Raw genomic sequence first — 18,373 nt, forward strand, 5'->3', positions numbered from 1 at the left:
ATAGATGAAAATTATTGATTTTTGTTATTAGTTATTTTTAATTTTTCACTTTCAAAATTGAAAGGATTAAATTGATATGATTTTTTTTATGAGAATGACAAATTTACTTAATATGAAAATTGAGAGATTAAAAAGAGATGTTTTAACTGAAAGGAAATATATTTTATTGGAGTTAAAAATGGGTATTGAAATATGCATTTGCAATGGAATTATTTTAGATTCTAATTCTCTATCCATGCAACACTATTGAGGCTTAAGCATCTCTATCCTCAATTATAACCTCCATTTACTCTTCTATTATTGCAGCATAATTCTTTTTTTTTTCCCCTTTAAAACCAGCTTCCATACACATCCACCTCCAAGCTCAATTCTTGTAGTAATTCATAATTTTCCGGGAAAATCTAATCAGAAAATTCAACTAAAAAACCAGCTCAACAATACCAAGAATTTGAAGCAAAGTTATATTATTTGATTGGAGAATGAATGGGAAGAGGCGTAGTGTGGAAATCAACATTCAACAGCTTCTAAAGCTAAAAATCCACAAGAAAGCAAGGGGTTTTCCTGCAAATCATGGATATTCAATTTATGGGAATTTTGCAAAGAAGATAGTAACAGAGTAACATTTTAATTCAAAGTTGGACTTGCTGTTCTACTGGTTTCTTTGTTGATACTAGTACAAGGACCTTATGAAATTTTTGGCACCGATATCATTTGGTCCATCCTCACTGTTGCCATGATGTTTGAATACACTGTTGGTATGTATGTATGTATGTATGTATGTATGTATGTATGTATGTATGTATCACATTCATAATGTGAAATGTCTAACACCTGTTTTGAAATTTGCCAAGGTTCAACTTTTAATAGAGGATTCAACCGAGCACTTGGAAGCTTGCTTGCAGGAATATTAGCTATTGGAGTTGCTCAGTTAGTTCTACGTACCGGCCGAGTTGTGGAGCCTATAATAGTTGGAATTAGCATCTTCTTCATTGGTAGTATATCTTCGATTTCATCATCCACAGAGAAGAAATGTATATATGCTAATGTCGAACAATTATGTGCAGGGGCTATTACATCATTCATGAAACTATGGCCATCATTTGTTCCTTACGAATACGGTTTCCGGGTCTTACGTTACACCTATTGCTTGATAATTGTCTCCGGATACAGAATGGGGAACCCGATTGGAACTGCCATGGATAGGCTCTACTCCATTGCCACGGAGGCTTCGTGGCAGTCTTCGTGAACGTGCTTGTTTTTCCTATACGGTCCGGGGAGCAATTACTCAAAGAGCTTATCGACAACTTTAACTTGCTGGCTGCTGCTCTTGAAGGTAAATAAATCTCTCTTTAATGGAAGTTTTTAAGCACGTTGTTAATCCGATCTGATGATAAAGAACTCAATTATAATGGAAATTCAGAATGTGTGAAGAAATATTTAGAAGATGAGGGATTAGATCATCAAGAATTCACCAAGGCAATGTTGTTGGATGAGTTCCCTGATGAACCTGCCTACCGAAAATGCCAAGCCATCAGCCACGTTGAATTCATCGGCCAAATTCAAGTCCTTGGTAAATTTTCTTTTTGTGCATTTGCATGTTTCCTAATCACCATTTGAGTGATTGAAACAATCTTCAAGTTCCAAAATTTCATCAGGCTAATGCAGCAAAATGGGAGCCACCACATGGTCCAACACTTCTTTTATCCATGGTCAGAGTATGTTAAAGTTGGAGCAGTTCTGAGATACTGTGCTTATGAGGTTATGGCACTCCATGGTGTTCTTCACTCCGAGATTCAGGTATTCAATCTCGGCATTCATGGGAAGCTAGTTTTTGAAGTCGGGTTCAAGTTTCTTTTAACTATGTGTATTGCATTACCATTACAAAGGAAAGCAGCCTAGGAATAATGCCTTGTGCCTAAGGTTATGCAACTAAAACACTTACATCAAGGGTCTAGATTTGTTGTAATAAAGGAACACTAAAAAGTTGAAAAGGACAAGGAATCCAAATTGTTTAGGAATTATATGCTATGCATTTGTTCTGGTACCACAATTATGGGCATACAAAATAGATTCCTATGACCTGGTTGAAAAGGATTTTGTGATATATAAACATTAGTAAATGAAAATTACCGTTGTATTAAGCTCCTCTTCCATGGTTTTTCAGGCACCTTACAACCTGCGAATCATGTTCCGGTAGGAGATCTTAGATGCAGCAAACCAGGCCGCAGAGCTAGTGAGGAGCTTGGGGAAAGACATTTGCAACATGAAAAGAAGCCTCAAAGTCTCCTTGTTAAAGAGGGTTCACAGCTCAACCGAGTGACTCCAACGTGCCATCGACATGCACTCGTAGCTCCTCACCGCCCGTTGTGACCCTCCTCTGCCACCCATAACTCATCCAAGCCACTTCAGAAGCTTTCACATGCTGTGTCATTGACCCCATATAACCTCCAGGACCCATTAGATGATCTCGACAGCGCAAGCATTGAAAAGAGCTTGAATCAATTATCGGATTTGAAATTGTACCACTAGGTGATGAGGAAACAATCGCGAAGATTGCATTCTTGGCCATCTAGAGAAGTAGATGCATGTGGTTTTAGCACAGACATTGTGCTGCCGTGGATGAGAGCACTCGAGAGCACTGCTGCATTATCACTTATCACCTTTACTTCATTACTCATTGAATTTGTAGTTAGGGTTGACAACTTGGTGGAAGCAGATGATGAGCTTTCAAAGATAGCAAAGTTCAAAGCCTGAAGGTCTGTAGTATATAACTTGATATTGTAACAAAAGTTAAAAGAGATGATGAAACCAAAATAACACTCCAATGAAAGCCTTACTAAAATCATGATGTTTGACGAACAGACAGACCATACAGGCACTACCTGTATTCACAACAACCTGCTGGACATATCTAAATATTTACAATAAATAACAGAGACCTGATTAATTGCTAACTATATCCCCTTCCTACATTTTCCACCACATTTGTCATATCACTATCTAGACCAATGAATGACGACGACTTTCTAACACTTAGGGACTAACGCAAAGGACACAAACAAGCATGAAAAGGAGGCCAACTTCCAACACCACTTTGACAATTGTTGTTAAGTTGTAGTTACATCCACTTTTGGGGCGCCATATGAGATTTATTTGGCTCTGATGGATTACCAGCCAAACCCTCGCAGTTGCCTGAACCAAGACCAGAACCACCTGCAAGCATTGCCATCAAACTCCCACCATGCACCCTACCTTCAGGAACAAATGGAGAGATGCCTCCTTCCACGGAAGAGTTGCAGGGATTTGGAACTCTATGTTGATTCAAACCCGAACAAGTTGCTTCTGTGCCACTTCCCATGATGTCAACATTCATAACCTCGGGGGTAACAATCTCTTTCATCTTCTCAGACTTGCTAAGTTTAGGGTCATGGACAATAGGCCCAATTGTATCACCGCCATGAACCCTCTTATCCTGAACCAGCCCACTGTGGAGTGCACAGAGACCCGTCTTGCCCCTTGAAAAAGAGTTACAGGGACCAGAATGTTGGTTGCCATATTCTGACCCTGGGTGGCCCCAGGAGCATCTCTTCCCTCCACCATGTGCCTTGCAGAAATCTGTGCTACCTTGTGCACTTTTGCCACACCCTTCAACCTTGCACCTTTTGCCCCCACCATGGCGAACACAATAATCAGTGCGTCCCCTAGCACTCTTTGTGCATTGATGCACAGCGCACCTCTTACCTCCCCCATGTGCTACACAAAAGTTGGTTCCCCCATGCACACTCTTAGTACAAACCCCACCACCTTCGAATGCACATCTTTTCCCCCCTCCATGACCCTTACAGAAAGGGGCACTCCCTTCAGCACCCTTGGTACACCCTAGAAATGTGCACCGCTTTCCACCACCATGTGCCTTGCAGAACATTGTGCTCCCTTGTGCCCCTTTTGTGCATCCTATAAATTGGCATCTACGGCCACCTCCATGTGAAATGCAGAGTCCTGAGAGGCCTTCAGCACTCCTCGTGCAATTTTCTTTTTGACATCTCTTCCCACCACCATGACGTATACATAGTCCAGATTTACCTCTGGCAGCTCGAGTGCAACCCTCATGATTACATCTCCGACCACCACCATGGGCAATACAGAAATCAGTCCGACCTTCTGCACTCTTAGTGCAACCAAGAATTCACATCGCCGACCGCCACCATGGGCCTTGCAGTAAACAGTCCGGCCCTCTGCCCCCTTATGGCAGCCAGGTTTCTGACACCTCCTGCCACCACCATGAGATATGCAATGACCAGAAGCACCTCTGGCCCCCTTTCCACATCCTTCAACCTGACATACCTTTGAACTAGAGCTGCGTTGTTGTGGCTGTTGTTGCCGTGTTATCCCAGAAGTGCAGGTGACTGAGCTTTTTGTTGGGGTGATCATACTTGAAGAAAGGTCTGGAACAATGGAAGAAAGATCAGTGTTTCTTGGAACCTCCTTGAAGAGCATGCTAGTTGCTTTTGTTGGTAAACTCTGCAATCGTGGCAAGCCAATCTCAGATTTTGAGCAACATGAGGTAGATCCTTCATCAGAATTTGGGGGGCCGTCAACAGCTATGAACATCTCCATACCCGACTGATTAGGAGAAGAGCTAAGATAGACACCGGTGATTTCAGATTCAGAAGGCCCAGTGGAGAGACTTAACTCCAGGTCAACTTTTGGCTGCAATTCCAGTCCATTGAGATTTGAACTAGCAGATTTCTTGGAGTTGATTACCTTTTCATTCCCAAGATGGAGGGTAAAGTCCAATTCAATATCCATTGAGGACTCTGCATCTGCTTCTTTTGCTGAAGATGTGGTAGTGCTAGCAGTTGTTGAACTCCCCTTGCTGTCTGAGGAACTTGTGGAGACACCTAGCCCAAGAGACAACAATGACCCAACTTGCTCCCCGATAGAGCCATCCATCAAACTCCACTTCCTCTTGATTCCTTTTGCAGTGGACCTGCAAGGGATTGAAGAACCAGGGGAATCAAGACGAAGATCAGTATCTGTGCTGTATACAGCCCCATTTCCTCCAACTTGTATTGAACTACCCAAAATCTTGAAGGCATTGGAAGAATAATTAGCAGCAAAACCCAAGTGTGAGAACCTGGTGTCCATCTAGCAAATAGCAAAAACCAAATAACTATATGCAGACCAAATCCCAATTGCAATATGCAGTCAACCTGACTTCCGGGTGAAGACAATTAGCCACAAAACTAAGGTTAGAAGTCGTTGAGTGAGCAAATCCCACCCCCACTAACAAATCCTGAAGTGTCGCAACGGTCCATTAGCTTAAAAGTGTTTTAACCCTTTAGCCAATCAGTTGAAGCAGAAAAAGGTAAACCCGTGCGACCTGACAAGTTTAGAACAGCATCATGGTGCTCCACCATCCTGTTACAGAAAAGAAATAAGAAAGTTGAGGCTTGATAAATAAACTGCAACTAGACTTAAGATAAGCAAAGACTAAAACTTTGGAAAAACAAAATTAGCTTCTAATCAAGCTAACTTCAGCCCATTTATAAAAAGGGTTAGACCTCTAATGTCTAAAACATACTGTTAGTATTTAATAAAGTGAATAAATATGCTAACCAGGATGGAAATATAATCTTATTACTCCAGGAACAAAGTGAGAACAAACTTCATCAGCCAGCCAAAGCAAACAGTAGTCCTATCAGAGGTAGGATCAACCCAAAGTATCAGGAGGAGAGCTAAACACAAGTTAGTTTGTGCAGGAAGGTGATAGGTTTTCATTGAAATAATATATTTAAATGCAGGAGAACTGAAGAACAAATTTAAAGCTGGCTATAGACATGAATTGTTCTTCTTTTTAGGACATTTCAAGGAATGCAAAATATGAAAAAAAACAATTAGATCCTTTCTTTTTCTCTCCTTTATAAGCAGCCAAATACAGCATCAATAATGGGGTTAGAAGCCAAGCTGATGAATCAAACATAACATTGAAATCGCATAACATAATAGTAGTAAAAGTTTCATTATTGACATGGTAAGAAGGCCCCACATGATGAAAGATGATCACCGTCTTTAATACCATATTTGATCTACTTAAACTCCTCAAGCTAAGTAATTTTTCAATACCAACTAAACATGAAAAATATATTTATTTATATAATATAGCAAAAAAATATTTAAAAATGGACTTAAATTATGAATAACTATATGAGTTCCAATATTTATCCACAAATCCTACAAAAAGTACATATAAGTAACAAATCATAACTGAAGCAATCACTAAAAAAAAAGAATAGCAAGAACAACAATTTGAGTCAAGATCTATGAAACAGTTGAGGCTAGATTCCTGGTGATAAAATTAATCACCAAAAAGAAATGTTTTCATTTTAAGAGAAAAAAGAAGTACCTCATTTTTCTCGCAAATAATTTAAAACTAAACGGATTTCCCTGAGAAAAGTATATGAAAGGAATAATAATTAATAATAACATCGGTTTCTTCCTCGGTGATTCCCAATTTTTTTAAAAAAAAATTAAACTAAACGTATTGGATTCAGCTCAATTGAGGTTTTCTAAGAATTCACGTCTCTTGAATCAAAATAAAATAAAAAGGAATGAACTTTTTCTAACTGAATTTTCATTACGGGTTTGAGTTTCTCGGCAACCAAACAGACCCAGATACTAACATCCATATGTGTGTATGTATGCGTGGGTGTGTGTGTATGTATAAGTCAGGAAAAGAAGACTCCGCTAGTCTGCAACTGGACGGGATTTTAAGAATATTAAGCATTTGTAAAGGGGAAAAACTAAAAGGAGTTGCTGAAAGGAATAACAATTTTCTTTAAAAAAAAAAAGAGGAAAGAATTACCTTGAAATTGGATTGAAGGATTTGATCAGAGAAAAGGGAGTGTACGGACGGGGGGATTTCTAGGGCTTTGGCGCGTCGGCAACAGAGAGAGATGGAAATGAACGGCGAAAATACCAAGCGAGTGACAGACAAGAGTGTGGCTAAAAAGGACGTGAAATGGTAGAATATCATATGTTGTTGGCACGTGTCATGTATAGCTTCACGTGCTACTTTTAGGGTTTTAAAATTTTCAGATATTAATCTATATTTTATATTCTACTTTCCGCTCGGCGTTTTCTTACGGGTTTCTATGTGTTCTAAAATTTTTTCATATATACGAGAGTCCATCACGGCAGCTATTTCTAAGTTTTGAAAATATTTAATTTGGTTTTAATATTTTTAAGTTTTAGTTTAATTGTCTTTATTAACGTATTATTATTTTTATTGAGTATTGATACATAGTTCAGTTAGTTATGGGTTAAGCGTGTTAATGACAGTATTCCTGTAGACAACTTTAGTAATTTAGAAATACTGATAGTAGAAGTCCCCTTATAGGAAATAAGAAAATAAAGAATGTTTCACTTCTTTAGAAGAACCAATTTCTCCGTAAGTTTTACTTCCAATCGATCCTAAGAATCTAACCAAACCTCAAATAATACCGTTAATGAATAAGAAGAACATTATGTAAATATTCCTCAAAGATTTGATAATTGGACTCTCCCAAGAGTTCCAACAAACCAAGTTTATAAGAAAATAACTTTTGGAAATTTAAATTTTTTTATAGTTACGTTATAAAAACAAAATAAAGGAGTTTACCTATTAAAAAAGAATATGAAACAATCCAATTATTAGATAAAGTCATCATTAATAAACTCAAAGAACAAAAATATAAATATGTCCATTTTGGATTAGTCCAAGTTGGTGTCAAACCTCTTAGTGTTGAAGCCACTAAAAATATCTCAATTTTAATTGTCTTTAAGAGACCAAAGGCACATTATGTTTAATAACTCATTATTAGGAGCTATATAAACAAGCCTATGTATTGGCCCAATATATTTTAGTTGTTACCCAAAATTTATGGTTTCTTTAACTGATAAAAATATTTTACAATCTTTGACCCTTCAAATTCATACTTATAATTACAAAATGCTTTATAGATCTGAAGTACTAGCTTTAGTCTATTGGCTCCACTTCAAAGTTATGTATTCTATAGTCAATATCAAGGTTTTACTTCAAAACCCAAAAGGAGAAACCCTCTTAATGGAAATAGACAGCTCAAGATCTCATACTACAATCCCAATAACAATACAATGACATGAAATCAACCTTCCTGATAAGTGGAAACTTGAAGGTGCTACAGACTTGTGACATCAACTCCAATTAGAAACACTTCACTAAGTAAAATTTCCCAACACCAAAATGACACAATTGAATTGATGTTCAACAGGCCACAAAGAATGCCTCCAAGCCATTCCTTTGAAATAGTGATACGGGGTTGCACGCGGACCAAGATCGAGTTGCCAAGTCACGGGAAACTCCTACGAAAACCCTAAACAATCAGATCCGAAACGAAACAGAAAAATTAAAAGATTAGAACTTTGAATTTCTAGATCTAAAATAAAATCCCCAAATCAGCAAAGAATCAAGTTGAGAATAGAAATAAGTGTTAGGGTTCTTGAAACCCTCAAGGAGATTGTGATTCTGCCCAATTGAACACCAAGATAGTTTTCCCCAAATTTCGACAATCTAATTTCACCCAAAAAGAGTATGGAAAAACCCTAGAAATTGGGGATTTTTGGACTGATTCCTTAAGATAGAAAAAGGCTGAAAACACAATAAGAACAGAAAATAGATTAGATAATGATTCAGCACAAGTAGAAATAAAGAAAGAATTGACAGTAAGAAATTAAAAGATAAGTCCTAAGAAGCCTTGAAATCTCGAAAGATCTCACAACTCCCTTCAAACGGCTCTAATCTCCCCTCCAAAGAATATCAATGGCAAGAAGAAGGTTGAAGATGGCTCCCACAATCAAAAGATTGTTAAAACAACTTCTAAAGAAAACTCAAGAGAGAAATCTTAGAGAAAACTCAAAGAAAATTTTGCTCTCAACAAATCTGAAATTTTAATAATAATGATAAGTGTTTAACAAGGTGGACAGCCATGCCTTTAAATAAGCCTTATAACTAGTCCTAATCTAATTAGAAAACTAAAATAAAAAAAACTCCTAATTATTTTAATATGGAAATTTGGTCAAAGGTCATTTTATCTGGGACTCTTGGACTGAATATTGACATAAAATTTAAACTAAGTAAATAAATAAATAAATAAATAAAAATAAAAATAAAACTTTACAACTTGGGCCACTTTGACAATTTGGCCTGATTTTCAACTAAGTATGGATGGATTTCTTGATTGGGCTGGGAATTTGCTTATTGGGCCTCGCCTTCAAGAATTTGGGCTTTTGTGACTCGTATCATTCCCCCCTTCCTCAAAAAGATTCGTCCTCGAATCTGAAAAATCAAATGAACTCGACTTTCCTCTATCGAACGGGACTAATGGCAATTGAGTCCACTGAGAAGAATAGCCATGAGATAGTAAATAGCAACGGAAACAAGCTTGTAGTCCAATCATAAGCATAACAGAACAGGTATAACGCATGTGAATGGACAGATTCAGATTACCATGCAAACAATCTAATTTACTCACCACTGCCTCGTCAAATATTTGAAACAAAGATGGACATGTTTTAAGGCATTCAGTCGTCTCACATTGTTCCCACAAACCATAAATAAATTGCGAGTAATAAATCAAATGGTAAACATAATCGTCACAAGTAGGTATTTGAAAAGATTCACATGGTTCACAGAGTTACATAATCATACCATGCATTAATCGACGGTCTATAGATTCACTCACACATGCATTATCAAAAACAAGAATCTTTTTATCAACCATCAAAACAGATAGATCATCAATAAATAAAATAGGACAGTCAAGCACGTTTTTCGATCTAAGTGTTCATCAACACGATCTTTATCACTATCCGAGGAGTACAAAAGTGTTTCAAAGGTTTCAAGCATCTTACCTCGATAAGCAGAAGAATAAGGGTCGATTTTACCTTTTTCATTTAAAACAAACCTTCGCTCATCGGGGGCATAGTGTAGTCGAATCTTCGTTGTTGAGTTAACGTTTGTCAAATGGAACTCAAACTTCATGTACAACCACATAAACTGTTTAAGGCACGAATATAAATAGAAAACAAATTTGGAAAATTTCGTTACCTTATTCTCCAAAACAGATTTGGACAAATTCAAGGATTTTACACAAGGTAAATCAAGAGAATAACAAATCACGCTTCTTTTCGTAATGACTTTATCAACCACAATCGAAGAGTAACAATTAATCGGATCAAAATGAGGGGATCTTTTAAGAACTAAGTCACCAAAAGTTTTATCAATAATTTTCAAATCTGCACTGGACTCGGTTTCTAAAATTTCCTTACCTCGCTTACCTTCGGGATCATGTAGTGTGATTTCATCTTTGCTTAAGTTGATCGTATGAAAGCGTCTTTCATTTGAGAGGTATTGAAGTTGAAAGTTATCTTTCGATCTTTCGGGAACCTGAAAAGTAGCAACACAAGAAAAATTCATATCTTGGTTAGTGGAAACATTCCTCACTACCCTTTCCACGTCTTTTTCTTTTGTTTCTTTTTCTAATTCATTTTCTCTTCTTTCTTTAATTTCTTTTTCACTCTCAATCTCTTTTTGCTTTTTTCATTCTCCTTTTCTTTTTCTTCACTTGTTTTAACAGAATTTTTCAGTTTGATTTGGTCCTCATGGACTTGTTCCAGAGTGAGCGGCACTAAGGTGAGTTTCTTTCCTTGATGCTTGAAAGAATACCTATTGGTACGACCATCGTGAGTGACTTTTCGATCCAGTTGCCACGGTTCTCCTAGCAACAAATGGCAGGCTTGAATAGGCATTACGTCGCACACAACTTCGTCTTGATACTTACCGATAGAAAAGGCGATGTGCACTTGTTGAGTGACCCTAAATTGGCCTTCGTTGCTAAGCCCTTGTAGTTGATAAGGTTGTGGATGCTTGGTAGTGGTTAAGCAAAGCTTTTCCACCATTGTCGTGCTGGCTATGTTCGAGCAACTTTCACCATCAATAATAACTCTACAAAGCTTACCTTGTACATGGCAGCGAGTATGAAAGAGATGTTCTCGTTGCTGCTCGCTCTTTGGTTTTGCCAAAGATAATTGTCCACGATCATGAAAATCATCATCCATTCTAGGGACACGTTGAGGGCTGCACCTATAGGGCTGGTTATCCCTATCTTCCTTAATTAGATCTCGATATTGATGTTTTTGATTCACTCGTACCTCATTCAAAGTAGTATTCAATGCTTGAAGTGTAGCATTTATTTGTGTGATTGCAGCAGTATGTCCGTCTAACTGTTGTTGGACTTTTATAAGTGCATCATTATTATCACCTTTAGACATCTTCAAAACCTGTAAAAAATAAACACTCAACACTCAAAAATAAAAGTTAGCAAACCTCACCATTAATCACTCAAAAAGAAAAATCAAATTCTCAATGAGGTCGAATTCAATCTTGTGAGTTCTTTATCAGAGTTTATATCAACCAATTAGAGAGTGTGAACCAAACTACCAAAGAATCCTAATTTGCACTAGGATGCCAAAAACTGACGAGACACCAAGTGATTCGTGTTGCACCGAGGAAGGATTGTGCACACGTTTAAATCCTACTAACACAAGAAACAAGAAGGTGTTAGATATTTTAAAAGGATAATAAAAAGCAAACAAATGAAAACCTACAGCTAAGAATCAATAAAAATTGCTGAAAACAGAAAACCCGAAAAACTGTGGAGTAACTTGACAACTTCGTTCGAGGTGTTCCCGATCTAAAAAAATCACAAAATTAAATCTCGAATGTCCTTAAATATTTAATTTTTGATCTGGAAAGTTTGGGCACCAAACTCAACCCGCTGATTTTTTTTTAAATTTTTATTGGATTTCGTCTTTTTTTCGATTTTTTGACTTTTTTGACTGATTTTTTTGCTGGAATAATTTTTTTATATTCAATCACAGTGCCACAAATATGTATGTAAAATTTCAGATCAATTTGACAACGTTTACCCACTCAAATAAATTTTTTTTGAAAGATTTTTCTGGGTAAAACTGCTGTTTTTGCTTTAAAATATTGAGATCAGTTTAAATTTTTATGTCAATATTCAGTCCAAGAGCCCCAGATAAAATGACCTTTGACCAAATTTCCATATTAAAATAATTAGGAGTTTTTTTTATTTTAGTTTTCTAATTAGATTAGGACTAGTTATAAGGCCTATTTAAAGGCATGGCTGTCCACCTTGTTAAACACTTATCATTATTATTAAAATTTCAGATTTGTTGAGAGCAGAATTTTCTTTGAGTTTTCTCCAAGATTTCTCTCTTGAGTTTTCTTTAGAAGTTGTTTTAACAATCTTTTGATTGTGGGAGCCATCTTCAACCTTCTTCTTGCCATCGATATTCGTTGGAGGGGAGATTAGAGCCGTTTGAAGAGATTTGTGAAATCTTTCGGGATTTCAAGGATCTTTAGGACTTCAATTTACTTTCTTGCTGTTCATTCTTTTCTTTTAAATTCTGTTTATGCCGATTCTTTTGATCTAACTTGTTTATTCTTCTTGTGAATTTCCAGCCATCTTTATTACTCAAAAAGATCGATCGGTACTCATTCTTGGTAGCCAAATTCGACTAAACTTATCTTTTCCAATTAATCTTGTCAAATTCTTCTTGTCAAAACTGACTGTTTTAGGTTGCTGGAATTTTGGGAAAAAATCAAGTTGCTGGAATTTGGGGCTTTATTCATCGGTTTAGTTCTTGGACAGATTCGGCTTGTTGAAAATCAATCTTGGAGATCGATTTCGTGTTTTTGCATTCCGAAAACATCTATTCATAAGATCTTTGATTCTTGTCTGTTCTTGATTGTTTTGGGGATCTTAATTTCCAGATCTGATTTGTTTTTAATCTTATTCTTTGTTTTGATTTCAGATCTGTTCGATTAGAGCTTTCGTAGGAGTTTCTCGTGACTTGGCAACTCGATCTTGGTCCGCACGCAACCCCTGTATCATTTAGGAAGTACCAACACAACTTTTAGGAGGTTAAATTTAGAAGAAAAATCAAATCCAGACACAAACGACAGATTTTAGGATAGTTAGAGCCCCTGTCTCTTCTATCTCAACAACATTTAGAATCAATTTATAAGGAATAGATAATTCCTCAAATATAGCTCAACCTATCTATGCCAAACAGGAAGAGAGTCTCCAAAATTCACCTAATATGTCACTGACATACTCATTAATGACTAATAATGCAAGACAAGGAGAAAATTCAGAAATATTTGTTCAGGAAAAATCTTTTGAGATCAATAAGAAATGGTGTAGAAAACACTTCTATTCCAATAAAAATAAACAAAAAAGAGACGATTACTTTAAAAATTATAATGATAAAAAAGAAAGCATTCTTCGGGAAAATTATGAATTCATGAATATCCATAAAATTCATAAAAAAAATTCTTTGAATGGTTTGAAGAATATTATTCAAAATCTATTAATACAATAAAACATAATATTAGATGGCAGACCAATAAAGGAGAAGTTGAATCCCAACATCTTTTTTTAATAGAGGTTCAATATCTTCACAAAAAATACTGGAATAAAAGAAAATCCTTTAAGAATGAAAGCTCCTGATGTAGGAAAACAAAATTCATCAAAAAACATTAAAATGATAGTAGAACAAAACAACTATACAAATATCAGTCTTCATACACTAGGAAAACAATTAGATTATATTGAGAATTTGGTAGAAAGTCATCCGATTAAGAAAGAACCAGTAAAAGAGGTAACAGAAAAAAGTTCTAAAGAACCAATATTTACACCTTATGAAATTCCAAAACCTTTCCAAAGTCCCAAAATGATTTCTTAACATAAATCCAAAATAGACTTGATGCTTTGGAAAGTTACAAGTTTGAATTAGTTGCACCTAATACCTTAATGCAAGCCCAACATTCAATAAATACATTACACCGATCTTCCCCACCTGACCAGTTAGATGAACAACAAATTAACAAAATGGCTTGGAAAGAACCAAAAAGATTATATTATCCAAAAATCACTGCACCTGATCTTAATATAGAAGAAAAACCTGTTTTCCAAAATAAATACAATGCTAATACAATTTATGAAATGGAAAATAGACAAAATTTCTGAATATAATATTCTCAGTTTACTACAACAAATGACAATTGTTTCAAATGTTTATAAAACTCAAAACCAAAATGGATTAATTAATGATCATGCTATAGCTAATCTTTTAGTTGCTGGATTTACTGGTCAATCAAAAGGATGGTGAGACTATGCACTCACGAAGACCCAACAAGAAGAAATCTTGAAAGTAATAAAAAAAGATGATCAAGGAAGAATTATTTTGGATGAATAAGGAAGAGAAATCTAAGATGCAGTAGCAACTTTGATTTTCTTAGTCTCTAAACATTTTATAGGAGATCCTTCTCATATTAAAGATAGAAATTCAGAATTATTATCAAATTTAAAATGCAAAAAATTAACTGATTTTAAATGGTATAAAAATGTCTTTATCACTAGAGTCATGCAAAGATCTGATAACCAACAACCATTTTGGAAAGAAAAGTTTCTAGCAGGACTTTTTACATTATTAGGAGAAAAAGTTAGAAATTAAATAAGAGAAAATTACAGAGGTATTATTCCATATGAAAAACTTACATATGGTAAACTAATTAGTTTCACCCAAAAGGAAGGATTAAAAGTTTGTCAAGATTTAAAATTACAAAAACAACTTAAAAAAGAAAGATATCAATGTAGAAAGAAATTAGGATAATTTTGCCACCAATTTGACATTAGAAATGAACCTTTTTCTTCAAAAACATGTTGCCCTGTAAAACCAAAAAATAGGAGAAAAAAATATTTCAAAATATTATAAAAAACCCAAGTATAAAAATATAGAAAAGAAAAGAGACAACAGAAAACAGAAAATAAAATAGACAAAATAATAAAATGTTACAGACGTGGAAAACTAGGGCACATTTCAAAATATTGCAAGATTAAAAGAAATATCAATAATTTAAATCTAGATGGAGAAATAGAACGAAAAAATAATGAAATTATTTTAGAAACAACTTCCTTTGAAAATGATACATCTACTGAATCAGATGAATTACAAATAGACGAATTACATACAATATCTCAATCCTCTGATGAAAATGAACCTTCAATTAATATGTTAACCAAAGACCAAGAGTTTATGATTAAGGTTATTGATAAAATTCAAGACCCATAACTTAAAGAGAATATCTTTTGAAATTAAAATCCTCATCAAAAGATAAACCAGAAAAAGAAAAAGAAATTTTCTCTAGTCAATCACAAATGTACAATGTACAATATACAAGATATAATATTTAATAAATATGAGAAAATAAAACCCAAACAAATTACAAATTTTGAATTACAATTAGAAATAAAACAAATTAAATTGGAACTTTCTCAGCTTAAAATGGAACAACAAGAAACGAAAAAACAAATGAAAACATTAAAACATGAAATCCTAGAAAATAGTTCGTCAGAAACTGAACCCGAGCATGAAGAAAATACACAAGAATATATGATGGTTCTCACTAAAGTATCTATCTAAAGATATTTAACAAAAATAAATATTATTATAAATAATGAATTTCAATTTGAAACAATAACCCTTTTTGATACATGAGCAGCTCAAAACTGTATTATAGAAGGGATAATTCCAACAAAATATTATGACAAAACATCAGAATCGTTTGAAGATGCAAACAAAAAAAGTAAAAATTACTTATAAAATTCCCAATGCAGAAATCTATAACAAATATATAAAATATTAAACATGTTTTCTAATGGTAAAAGATATTACCTAAGATGTCATATTAGGAACCCAATTCATATCCTTACTCAAACCATATAAAGTAACAAATAATTCAATCTCTACCAAAGTTTTAAACACTAAAGTAGAATTTCCTTTTGTAGAAAAACCCAAAATAAGAAATCTCAACTTATTAAAATCTTTATCCATCAATAATGGACAAATCAATAATTTAATTAATCATAAACAGAAAAAAATCTCTTTCTTGAAAGAAGAAATATGTTTTAAAAAATTTACTGAACAATTAGAAAAAAGAGAAGTCCAAAAAGAAATAGAATCAATAATTTGTTCTAACATTTCTAATGCTTTTGAAATAGGAAAAAACATGAAGTAACATTACCATATGAAAATAATTTTGATGAAAGATAAATACCAACAAAAGCAAGACCAATACAAATGAACAAAGAAATGGAAGAATTTTGTAAAAAAGAAATACAAGATCATCTTAATAAAAAAATTTAATTAGGAAAAAAATTTCTCCTTAGAGTTGTTCAACATTTTATGTAATGAAAAATGTAGAACTCGAAAGAGGAACGCCAAGATTAGGAATTAATTACAAACCTATCAATCAAGCCTTAAAATGGATTAGGTATCCAATACCAAATTAAAAAGATTTATTACAAAAACTTTGAATGCAAATATTTTCTCAAAACTTGACATGAAAGCAGGATTTTGGCAGATCTAAATAAAAGAAGAAGAAAGATATAAAACGACATTTACTGTACCATTTGGACAATATGAATGGAAGTTCATGCCTTTTGGATTAAAAAAAATGCTCCATCCGAATTTTAAAGAATAATGAATGATATTTTTTTTTATCAATATTCTCAATTCACAATAGTATATATTGATGATGTATTAGTGTTTTCTAAAAATTTAGAAAAACACTTCAAACATTTATCCATCTTTATAAAAGCCATAAAAAATGATGGTTTAGTAGTTTTTAAATCCAAGATAAGTTTGTTCCAAACCAAAGTACGGTTTATTGGTCATTACATTACACAAGGAACCATTACCCAATAGAAAGGTCCATAGAAATCGCCAGCAAATTCCCAAATCAAATCCTTGATAAAATCCAATTGCAAAGATTCTTAGGAAGTCTCAACTATGTCATAGACTTTTATTTAGGTAATTAGCAAATTATGTAAGCCTTTATATGATAGGTTCAAAAAGAATCCACAACCTTAGACAAATGACCACACCAATATTATCACCCAGATTAAAAAACAAAATACTAAACTTCTTTGTTTATATTTAGCTGATCCGAATGCCCCCAAGATAGTATAGACAAATGCTTCTGAAATAGGGTACAGTGGGATCCTAGAACAAGTTAAGGGAGGAAAAGAGCAAATAGTCCAATTTACCTCCAGACATTGGAATCCAACTCAGCAAAATTATAGTACTATTAAAAAAGAAAATTTATCAATTGTTTTATGCATTACGAAATTCTAAAGTGATTTACTAAATCAAAAAATTCGTTTACGAATTGATTGCAAATCAGAAAAAGAAGTTTTATAAAAAGATGTTCAAAATATTACCTTAAAACAAATTTTTGCAAGATGGAAGATAATTTTGAGCATATTTGATTTTGATATTGAATACATTAAAGGAGAAACTAATTATTTGCCCGATTTTCTCATTAGAGACTTTTTTCAAAAATGCCACCCAAACTCCGAGACAAAGGAAAAAGAAAAATAAGAGAACCATCCAAAACCCAAATTTCCTCAAAACAAATTAAATCTTGGTATAAAATTTGCCTTGAAGAAGAATATGAGATATCATCATTTTCAACTTAATTTGAATATTTTTAACTTAATTTGAAAGAAATAGTTCGAAAACTTAAGTTTAGAAAGCTAAAATTTGGAGAAACAAATTTTTGATCTTTATATTGGGTATTTGAAGTTGTATCTTTTATTCTCAAACTGGGAGTATTTTATAGAGGGCTTTTTCCTCTTTACAATCTCCTTCTTTTAGGGAGTGAAAGGGAGAGAAATGTGTGGAAGAGAGAAAGTGAGTGAAAGGGAGAGAGATGTGTGGAATGAAAGGTGTGTTGAAATGAATAGGTGAAAGGGGTATTTATAGGTGGGATTGACTACTAAAAATAGTAAAAAATTATCGGCCATATACCCCCTTGGCCAGCCACACACGTGGCAAGTTTGAATGTTTCAAACTTGCTAAATTTAGCTTGGGGTGAATCTTTAAAAGCACAGAAAGTGGAGGGGTTTGAATGCAATTTTAAGGAGACTTCAAGGACTGATTTGCAAGTTAAAAAATCAACTATTTTGAGCTGATTGGGTCAGCATGTTGGACGGTTGTGGGCTGCCCGATTGCTCGGTTGGATCAGTATCTCCTATTAGCACAATAGGGCCTCGTTTCATAATACAATTAATAATAATTATTTCACCCAAAATAAATTAGCTAAAAATTAAAATTAATTATATTATGTATTAATATTATTAATTTGGACTGTCTTAGGCTGAAAAATTAATTCGTCTCGATACTTCAAAAATCACTTCACAAT

At 34.3% G+C, this 18,373-nt stretch overlaps 1 non-coding gene and 1 pseudogene across 1 annotated transcript; one reads left to right on the top strand and one right to left on the bottom strand.

Moving 5' to 3' along the window:
• Positions 1 to 229: 229 nt before the first annotated feature.
• LOC107950733 (aluminum-activated malate transporter 9-like) lies at positions 230 to 2,754 on the top strand (annotated as a pseudogene).
• A 49-nt stretch (positions 2,755 to 2,803) lies between these two features.
• LOC107950732 (uncharacterized) lies at positions 2,804 to 7,015 on the bottom strand. The gene is made up of 3 exons (XR_005911279.1): positions 6,866 to 7,015; positions 5,620 to 5,698; positions 2,804 to 5,421 (listed from the first exon to the last, which is right to left on the bottom strand). It is a non-coding gene; the product is annotated as an uncharacterized protein (transcript).
• Between the last annotated feature and the right edge of the window lie 11,358 nt (positions 7,016 to 18,373).

This window comes from Gossypium hirsutum, chromosome D03 (assembly GCF_007990345.1).
Source record: "Gossypium hirsutum isolate 1008001.06 chromosome D03, Gossypium_hirsutum_v2.1, whole genome shotgun sequence".
Classification (NCBI taxonomy): Eukaryota; Viridiplantae; Streptophyta; class Magnoliopsida; order Malvales; family Malvaceae; genus Gossypium; species Gossypium hirsutum.